The sequence below is a fragment of the Chrysochloris asiatica genome, unplaced genomic scaffold (assembly GCF_000296735.1).
Source record: "Chrysochloris asiatica unplaced genomic scaffold, ChrAsi1.0 scaffold00002, whole genome shotgun sequence".
NCBI lineage: Eukaryota > Metazoa > Chordata > Mammalia > Afrosoricida > Chrysochloridae > Chrysochloris > Chrysochloris asiatica.
Genome location: NW_006408520.1, coordinates 45,903,916 through 45,912,320, shown reverse-complemented (window position 1 = coordinate 45,912,320; position 8,405 = coordinate 45,903,916). Strand labels below are relative to the sequence as shown.

Here is an 8,405-nt window from a genome sequence, read left to right as displayed (position 1 = left end):
GTGGAATGTCAGAGAAAAAGAGGAAGACCCCCAAGGAGATGGATTGGCCAAGTAGCAGCATCGATGGACTCAGGTGTGGCAACAATAGTGAGGTTGGCCAAGGATCAGGCAGTGTTTCGTTCTGCTGTGTATAAGGTACCAACTCGATGGCACCTAACAACAACAACATTGACTATACTGCTAAAGTGTATTCTAAATTCCATAACTTCACCTCTGCTACTTCCACCTTGGACTTCTGGTGTGGTGCTGGATCAGAACTGTACTGTGAACTACTAGGTCAGCACTTCAAAACCTCCAGCTGCTCCTTGGAAACCTGTTGAGGGCGCTTAACAACTACTCCCACCTTAGTTCAAATTACCTTTGCCTCATATCTGGGCTGTAAATTGGTTTCTCAGTTACCACTATTATATTGCTATAATTTGCTTTTTTAAAACTGAGATTTTATACAAAAAAGTATGTAATACAAAAGTACATACACACATGTATATAATGGTTTTAGAGGTAACAACCACCCACATATAGCACTATCCTCCAAGGAATATATCCAAGTATTTTTAAGCTCCCTGTACGCCTCATCCTGATTGTATTATAATGTGTTCTTTACAAAGCAGTTTGAATGATTTTTTAGAAACTCAAATCAGATGACATGATCTATAGCTTTACAGTTGTACTTTTAATCCTATCTGCCTAAATGGTGTAAGGGTACCACATAATAAGCCACCTGTATGTCTTTCTTTTTATTCTTCTCCGACGACCTGGCCTTGCTGTCCAAGATTCTTATTGCCTATACCCAAAAAACCAAACCCATTGCCATCAAATGAATTCTGATCATAGGAAACCAAGCCCACTGCCATCTAGTCAGTTCCAACTCACAGTGACCCTATGTATTTTTTTCATGGCTGTAAATCTTTACAGGAGTAGAAAGCCACCTCTCCCACGAGCAACTAGTGGATTCACACTGTTGGCCTTGTAGTCAACAGCCCAATGCACAGTGCATAACTTACTACACCACCAGGGGTTTTGTTTTAGATGGTTTGTCGTCATAATTCAAGCTTTAGTAGTTTATCTCTACACCTTACACCATCTCTAACCATTCTAATTGTACACTTTTGCTCCCCATTACCTTATTTTTTAAAGAACATTTATCAATATTATATGATGTTCTGTATATTTACCTGATATCTCTCATCCCACCTTAGTAGACTACTGAAAAGCAGGGACTTTCTCTTCTTCACCAATGATCAGTCCTTAGCACATAGGACTGTGCAGTGGCTTCTGACTGAGCAGCCCTGTGTAGGATTTTCAAGGAGTGGCTAGAAGTCCAGTGCTTATCTTAGAGCACCACACCAGGACTACAGAACATAGGGTTGTTGTCAAGTGCCATCAAGTTGATTCCAACCCATAGCAACCCTATATAGGGTTTCTGAGGACTGGCTGGTGAGTTTGAACCACTGACCTTGCAGTCCAGCACATTATCCTGCAATGCCACACCAGGACTCTCCACATAGGGTAGAAAACACATAGGGTTGTTGTTAAAGTGCCATCAAGTTGATTCTGACCCATAGCAACCTTGTATAGCGTTTCCTAGGAGCAGCTGGTGAGCTTCAACTGCCGACCTTGCAGTTCAAAAGCCTTTGCAGTCTAGCACATTAACTGACAGTGCCACACATAGGTGGGTTGTTGTTGTTAGGTGCCATTGAAGCAGTACTGACTCATAGCGATCCCATGTACAACAGAACGAAACACTGCCCAATACTGGGCCAACCTTACAATCATTGCCACGCTTGAGCCCACTGATGCTGCCACTTTGCCAATCCATCTCACTGGGGGTCTTCCTCTTTTTCTCTGAGCATCCACCTTACCAAACATGATACCCTTCTCCAGTGGAGATAGAGTGTTTCCACATAGGGTAGACACTCTAAAATATTTGTAGAGTGAATTACTATTGGAAAACATTTGCCTCTGCAATGTTGGTTGGTTTTGTGACTGTGGGTAAGTAAGTTGACAGGCCATATTTTTATACAAATAAGTGGCACTATATTTTTTTGCATGCTGCTCAACCCTTGTTCATTATTTTCATAAGCATCCTATATAAAAATTTTTTACATGTTACAAATGTTACATTTCATTTTTTTCTGTCCAGAAAATTTAATGTTAAGTTTGGGTCTTAGTGCCTGTAGACATTGAAGTTTAGTTCCCAGTAGCAGACCAGCACCAGTTTATCTTTGAGTTTCTGAAGTATCCCCTCACCCTGCAGGATTCCTTTCTTGCTCTGCACACGTTTTTGTTGTTGTTGTTGTTTTTCTTCTTCATTGCAAGAAGAAATCACTTTTTCTTATAGTTTGGATGCATCCCTTGCCAAGGTGGGAGGTGAGGTGCATGACCATGTACATTCGACCTTGCCCTCTGGTTGGCCAGTCACCTCACTGGAGTCCTCCTACCTACTGGGCTGGGACAGTATGTACCAGCACTGTTATCCCACCTGGTTCATGTGGGCTTGTGGACAGAATCTCCTTTCCCCTGAGTAACCAACCTGTGCACAGTGAAACCCTCTTTGTAGGCTTCCTCCATTGCTTTTGACCCTAGGTTTCTGTGTGCTACAAGGAACTCCACTACTTTCAGGACTGGCCATGAACTTCCCCAGAACAAATGCACAGTTCTAATTGTTTATTTTCCAATGACCTACGTATACCAAACTCAATCATGACTTGTTAACTATGGTTTAAGTCTTTATTATACTAATATGGTCAAAAGTAACAGTTCAGACTATTGAATGAGGGTGATAAGACTGAAATCCCCTTCTGGAAATGTTATGGGATGTACACAGTGTAAGTATGGGTGCATGTGCCAGGAATTTTATACAGAATTTTGTCATTTCCGCCTGCTATATGTGTTTGCATGTTATTTATATGTGGGTGTGCTATTTGTGGAATAATAACAGTCCCTGTGTCTCGGACTCACCAGCATAATACTCATAACCTGTGTTGCCTCCTCAAATGAGATAGCTGTGTGAACTCTTCAGAAACCATAAGTGCAATGCAAATGCAAATTTGTATTTTTAAATACTGTAGAATTCAACTTAAGGCACTTCATGATCAGGAAAAGATAATCCATATACTCTATTCTGTAACTTTTTTGGATTAAACAGATCTGTTCATTCATTGTTGTTAAGTGCTGTCGACTCAGTTCCGACCCATAGTGACCCTGTATAGGGTGTCCGAGGAGCGGCTGGTGAGCTTGAACCGCTGACCTTGCAGTTCAAACAGCTTTGCCGTCTGGCGCATTAACCCACAGCGCCACACCAGGACTCCTATTCATAGCTTTTGTAAAATTCAGCATCTTGCAATGGCAACAGAACTGTAGGAAAACTGTAACCAGTGACTTCAAATTATGCTTATTAATTCTGACTCCTTCCTGAATCCTCTAACCAATTTCATTATGCATAAAGTCAGACTTACCTTGAATAAACGTTTATTCTTCTGCAATGAAAATCCTCTTTAAAGTGGATGTATTGTTAAGTACAGTTGAGTCAGTTCCGACTACTAGCCACCCTGTCCTGTATAGGGTTTTTGAGGCTTTAAATTTTTGCAAGAGCAGAAAACTGCATCTTTCTCCCACAGAGTGACTGGTGGGCTCGAGCTGTTTACCTTGTGGTTTGCAGTCCATTGCTTATTGCATGGAGCCACTAACTCCCTGATATATTTTAGCTAATCTAAAATTGGTTAATTGTGTTTTGAGAAATGGGTTAACTATCCTGCTGAATTTTATATTAATTTTCAGAAATTTTAAATTTAATTATTAAAACTTTAGCAACAACTTACCAAATGAAAATATTGTAATTCCTTTAATATTAAAAAATTAACTTCTGACAGATATTCCATATTTCATGTTTTTTTTTCTTTTCAGATTATAGAAATAAGTCCAGCAGAAAACAGGTATAGTTACCAAATAATTGAATGAAAAGAGTAGTAAAGAGAATAAAAGTTGGGCTACCAAGTGTATTAGTGAGTTGCTCACTTTTTACTTTCTGATTTTTGGTTACCAAATGACTGAGTTACTTTTTTTTTTTTTTTATGTTTTATTGTGAATTATGTGATTGTTTACATGGGAGAACATTAGCTTTACATTCATCCTATCGTATATTGTTTCATTGCCATGGTTACAGGCCCCTCCATGCATCATCAACCAACCAAAGGGTATACCCTGCAACCCCTCCCCATCATCAGCACACAGTCACTCTCTCCCTTTCTGGGTCTAGAGTCCCCAGCTGCTCCATCTCCTCCACATCATCTTCTCTGCCTCTGAGTTACTCTTTCTTAACCTGACTTTTAAAATTTTTGTTGTTGTTGTTTGTAACTGGCATCCAGTTGGTTCTGACGCTTAGTGACCCTTGCATAGTGTTTCCAAGGAATGGCTGATGGGTTTGAGTAGCTGATCTTGTGGTTATTTGTCCAGTGTCTATCCTAACAGGGCCATACCAGGACTGGATTTGTTAAAGCTGAAAAATACCGACAGATTCTTAATTCATAGCTATTGGAGAAAAACCGTTACTATGAATTTTTGAATAGGTATTTTAGAGTGACAAAATTTTGCAGCCTTCCTGCCTCACCTTATATGGCTCACCTACCTTCTGTCAGTTTTTACCCAGGAGGATCTGATAACTTCATACTGTACTTCTTAACTGTCATTTTTAAAGTTATGTTGCATTGTTTTCAGTGCATGGTCACAAAAAATTTGGGTTAGATATGACAAGTAAACAGGACCTCTTCAAGTTAAAGTAATGGCCCCCAATGCTAGAGTACTTGATCCTTAGGTGAGTGATTGGTCTTAATGACTGTATTTCCCTTCTGATTGAGTTTCTAGGATTCCATTTCACATTAAGGTGTGGCCATCCAAGAGATGCTTGAATTTTAAAGAAGAAAGTTGTTTATATTAGTGTAACATTGAAACTTTGTGAAAACAATAGTTTTGACCAATGTCTGAAATTGGAGGCAGCCTGATTTAGTGGAAAAGACGCTGGACTTGGTTCCCAGAGAATGTAGAGTCAAGCCTGATTTTGTGCTATCTGGTAAGTCACATAACCTTTCTTCCTCTCACCAGCATACCAAAAAGAGTTAACTTAATCAATTTCTTAAAAGTCATTGCTGCTTGTGGTCGCCAGAATGGAGGTGTGTAGATAGTGGGGGAACAGTGGGCGAATACCAAAAGAGAAGAGTGTCCACACCTTTATCTCTGCGGTTCTGCCAGGCGTCTGTGGCTGCTCCGATTCTTCCCCCGCGTGGTCTCACCCAAGATGGGGGCTCCTGGAGCAGCCGAGAGTTCCGGTCTGTAGAGCAGCGGATTTCTTGCTTCTGCCACAAATTCCCCGAGCTATAAGAAAACGGAAGTGTTGTACAAACACGGTTATTCTGATCTATGATCATCCAAAGACCTTGTCTGTATACCAAGGCCCTTAGAAAGCTGTTTGGAGGTGATGTTCAGAACCTCTCTTCTCCTTTGGAGTGATAGCAGATATTCAGTACGCTGATCTAGACGATGGCTCTAATTTCCATGGAACTAGGAGGCCGATAGGACAGACAGCCTTCTTCATCTACAGGGTGCTATACCCTGTTGTGTACTGCAGCTCGGAGATAGCATTGATGGCTATAATGCAGAGCATCAAGCCTCAGAAAGTCCCTGGAATTGGTTATAAACACATTCAAAATGCTCAAAGTCCCAGTTCATCATACATGGGGCAACCATGAGTTTTATAACTTTAGTAGAGACTATTTAGCAAACTCCAAACTGAACACAAAGTGTCTAGAAGACCAAATGGCACATCATCCTGAGACTGTCCCTTCAGAGGATTATTATGCTTACCATTTTGTACCCTTCCCTAAGTTCTGCTTCATTCTACTGGATGCTTATGACTTAAGTGTCTTTGGTGTGGATCGGGCTTCTCCGAAATACCAGCAATGTCTGAAGATACTGCAGGAGCATAATCCAAACACGGAATGGAACAGTCCCGAAGGCCTATCCGAGCCCCAGTTTGTCTAGTTTAATGGAGGATTCAGTCAAGAACAACTGAACTGGTTAGATGAAGTTCTTCAATTCTCTAACACAAACCAAGAAAAGGTGGTGATTGTGAGCCATCTTCCCATTTACCCAGAATCCTCTGACAGCGTGTGCCTTGCCTGGAATAACAGAGATGCCCTTGTGGTCATTTGGGCTCATGAGTGTGTGGTGTGCTTCTTCGCTGGTCACACCCACAATGGTGGGTACTCGGAGGATACTTTTGGCGTGCACCACGTCAATATCGAAGGGGTGATGGAAACAGCACCAGACAGCCAAGCTTTTGGCACAGTTCACATCTATCCCAATAAGATGATGTTGAAAGGGAGAGGCAGAGTTCCAAGCAGAAGCATGAATTACAAGTGAGAAAAAGCTTTCCATTTTCAGTCTGATTTACTTTTGTTTACTTTTATAGAAACAGAATGACTTTGCTGTTCGATCACCCACAAAAACAATAATCCTCAGTCCCATTGCTTAGTACTGTTCCTACATAATATAATGTATTTTTGGCTTCAAAAAAAAAAGTCATTGCTGTTGTTTTTTTGGATGCCAGCCAGTTGATTCTGACTCATAGTGACCCTGTGTACAACAGAACAAATATTTCCAGTCCTGCACCATACTCACAATCATTGCTATGTTTGAGGGCATTGTTGTAGCCACTTTGTCAATCCATTTCGTTAAGGGTCTTCCTCTTTTTCACTAATCCACTGCTGACCCTCCTGATAACATCCAAAGCATGTGAGACAAAGTCTCACCATCCTCACTTCTAAAGATATCTGACCAAACTACTGAGACAAATTTGTTTTTCATGGTATATTCAATATTTTTTAACAATATCTTAATTCAAAAGCATCAGTTTTTCCTGATTGTCTAGCTTTTATATGCATAGAAGGCCATTGAAAATACTACCTTAGTCCTTTGATGTCTTTGCCTTTTTAAAGTTTTGTTTGTTTAAGAAGGAGTCCTGGCTATGCAGTGGGTTAAGTGGACTGCTTGGTGGTTCAAACTCACCAGCTGCTTTGCAGGAGAAAGATGAGGCTGTCTGCTCTATAAAGATTTACAGTCTGGGAAACTCTGAGGAACAGTTCTATACTGTCCTATAGGGGCCCTATGAGTCTGAATGTACTTTGTGGCAGTAGGGTTTTTTTTCTACTTTCTTCTGGGGTTGGATAGGGTTTGGTTTTTCAGCAGATTTGTCTAATGCAGTACATCATTTGATTCTTTTTTTCTTTTGTTAACTTTTATTGTGATTTGAGTGAAAGTCTACAGAGCAGATCATTAGTTTTATATTCAGCAAATCATATACTTTGTTTCATTTAAATGATTACAATCTCCTTCATGTAATGTTAGTTATCCCATTTTCTCCCTATCCTTTTTCCCTTTCAACCTTTTTCATCCCTTTTAAATTTTGCCCATAGGGTAAATGCTACCTTTTTTATCTTGAATGGTTGACCATTCCATGTGGGCACACCTTACTAGTGTTATCCCCTATATACTTATATACTACTTGGTTGAAAATTGAGCCATGAGGATGAGCTCAATTCCAGACTTGAAGGGTGACAAAGGGCCATAGTCTTGTCCAGTCTCTATCTGATCAGTAAGCCTGGTCTTTTTTTACATTTTTGAGTTTTGTTCTGTATTTGTTCCCACTCTGTCCAGTACCCTTTAATGTGATTCCTTTCACAACAGTTTGTAGTGGTAGCCAGGGACCATCTAGTTCTAGTATCATGGTTACTGATATTCACATGTTCCATTAGTCTCTTGAACTAATTCCAAGAATCTTAAATTTCATCACTCTTTCCTCTTTATTGGGAAAATACAATAGTTGCACTTTTAGGTGGCTATTCAAATCTTTTAAGATCCCAGTCACTCATAAAATTAGGATGTAGAAAATTGTGTTTGTGTATTATGCTATGGCAGTTGACCATGGTGTCCCCAGAAACTGTGGTCCGGAGGCCCCCAGAACCTCAAGGTGTTTGTTAATGTTGAAGAATTTTTCCAAAAATTTACCCCTAAATGCTATTTGAATTCTTGACTGCTGGTTCCAGGAGTACTGATTGTGGATCAGATTTAAATGAAATAATTGACAACTTTAATCTTTTCTCCATTTATTATGATGTTGTCTGTTGGTTCAGTTGTGAGGATTTTTTTTTGTTGTTGTTGCTTTATGATAAGTGTAGTCTATACAGAAAATTGTACTCTTTGATCATCATCAATGAGTGCTGCAAGTCTTTTTCACTTTTCAAAGTTGTGCCATCCTCATACTACAGGTACTTTTAATAGGCCTTCCTCTAATCTGATGTTGGAGTCCTAGTGTGGCATTGTGGGTTAATGCAAGGTCGTTTGAACCTTAA

At 40.0% G+C, this 8,405-nt stretch overlaps 1 pseudogene; it reads left to right on the top strand.

The window, feature by feature from the left end:
• Positions 1-6,417, top strand: part of LOC102842519 — a 9,730-nt pseudogene extending 3,313 nt beyond the window's left edge.
• Positions 6,418-8,405: the final 1,988 nt, after the last annotated feature.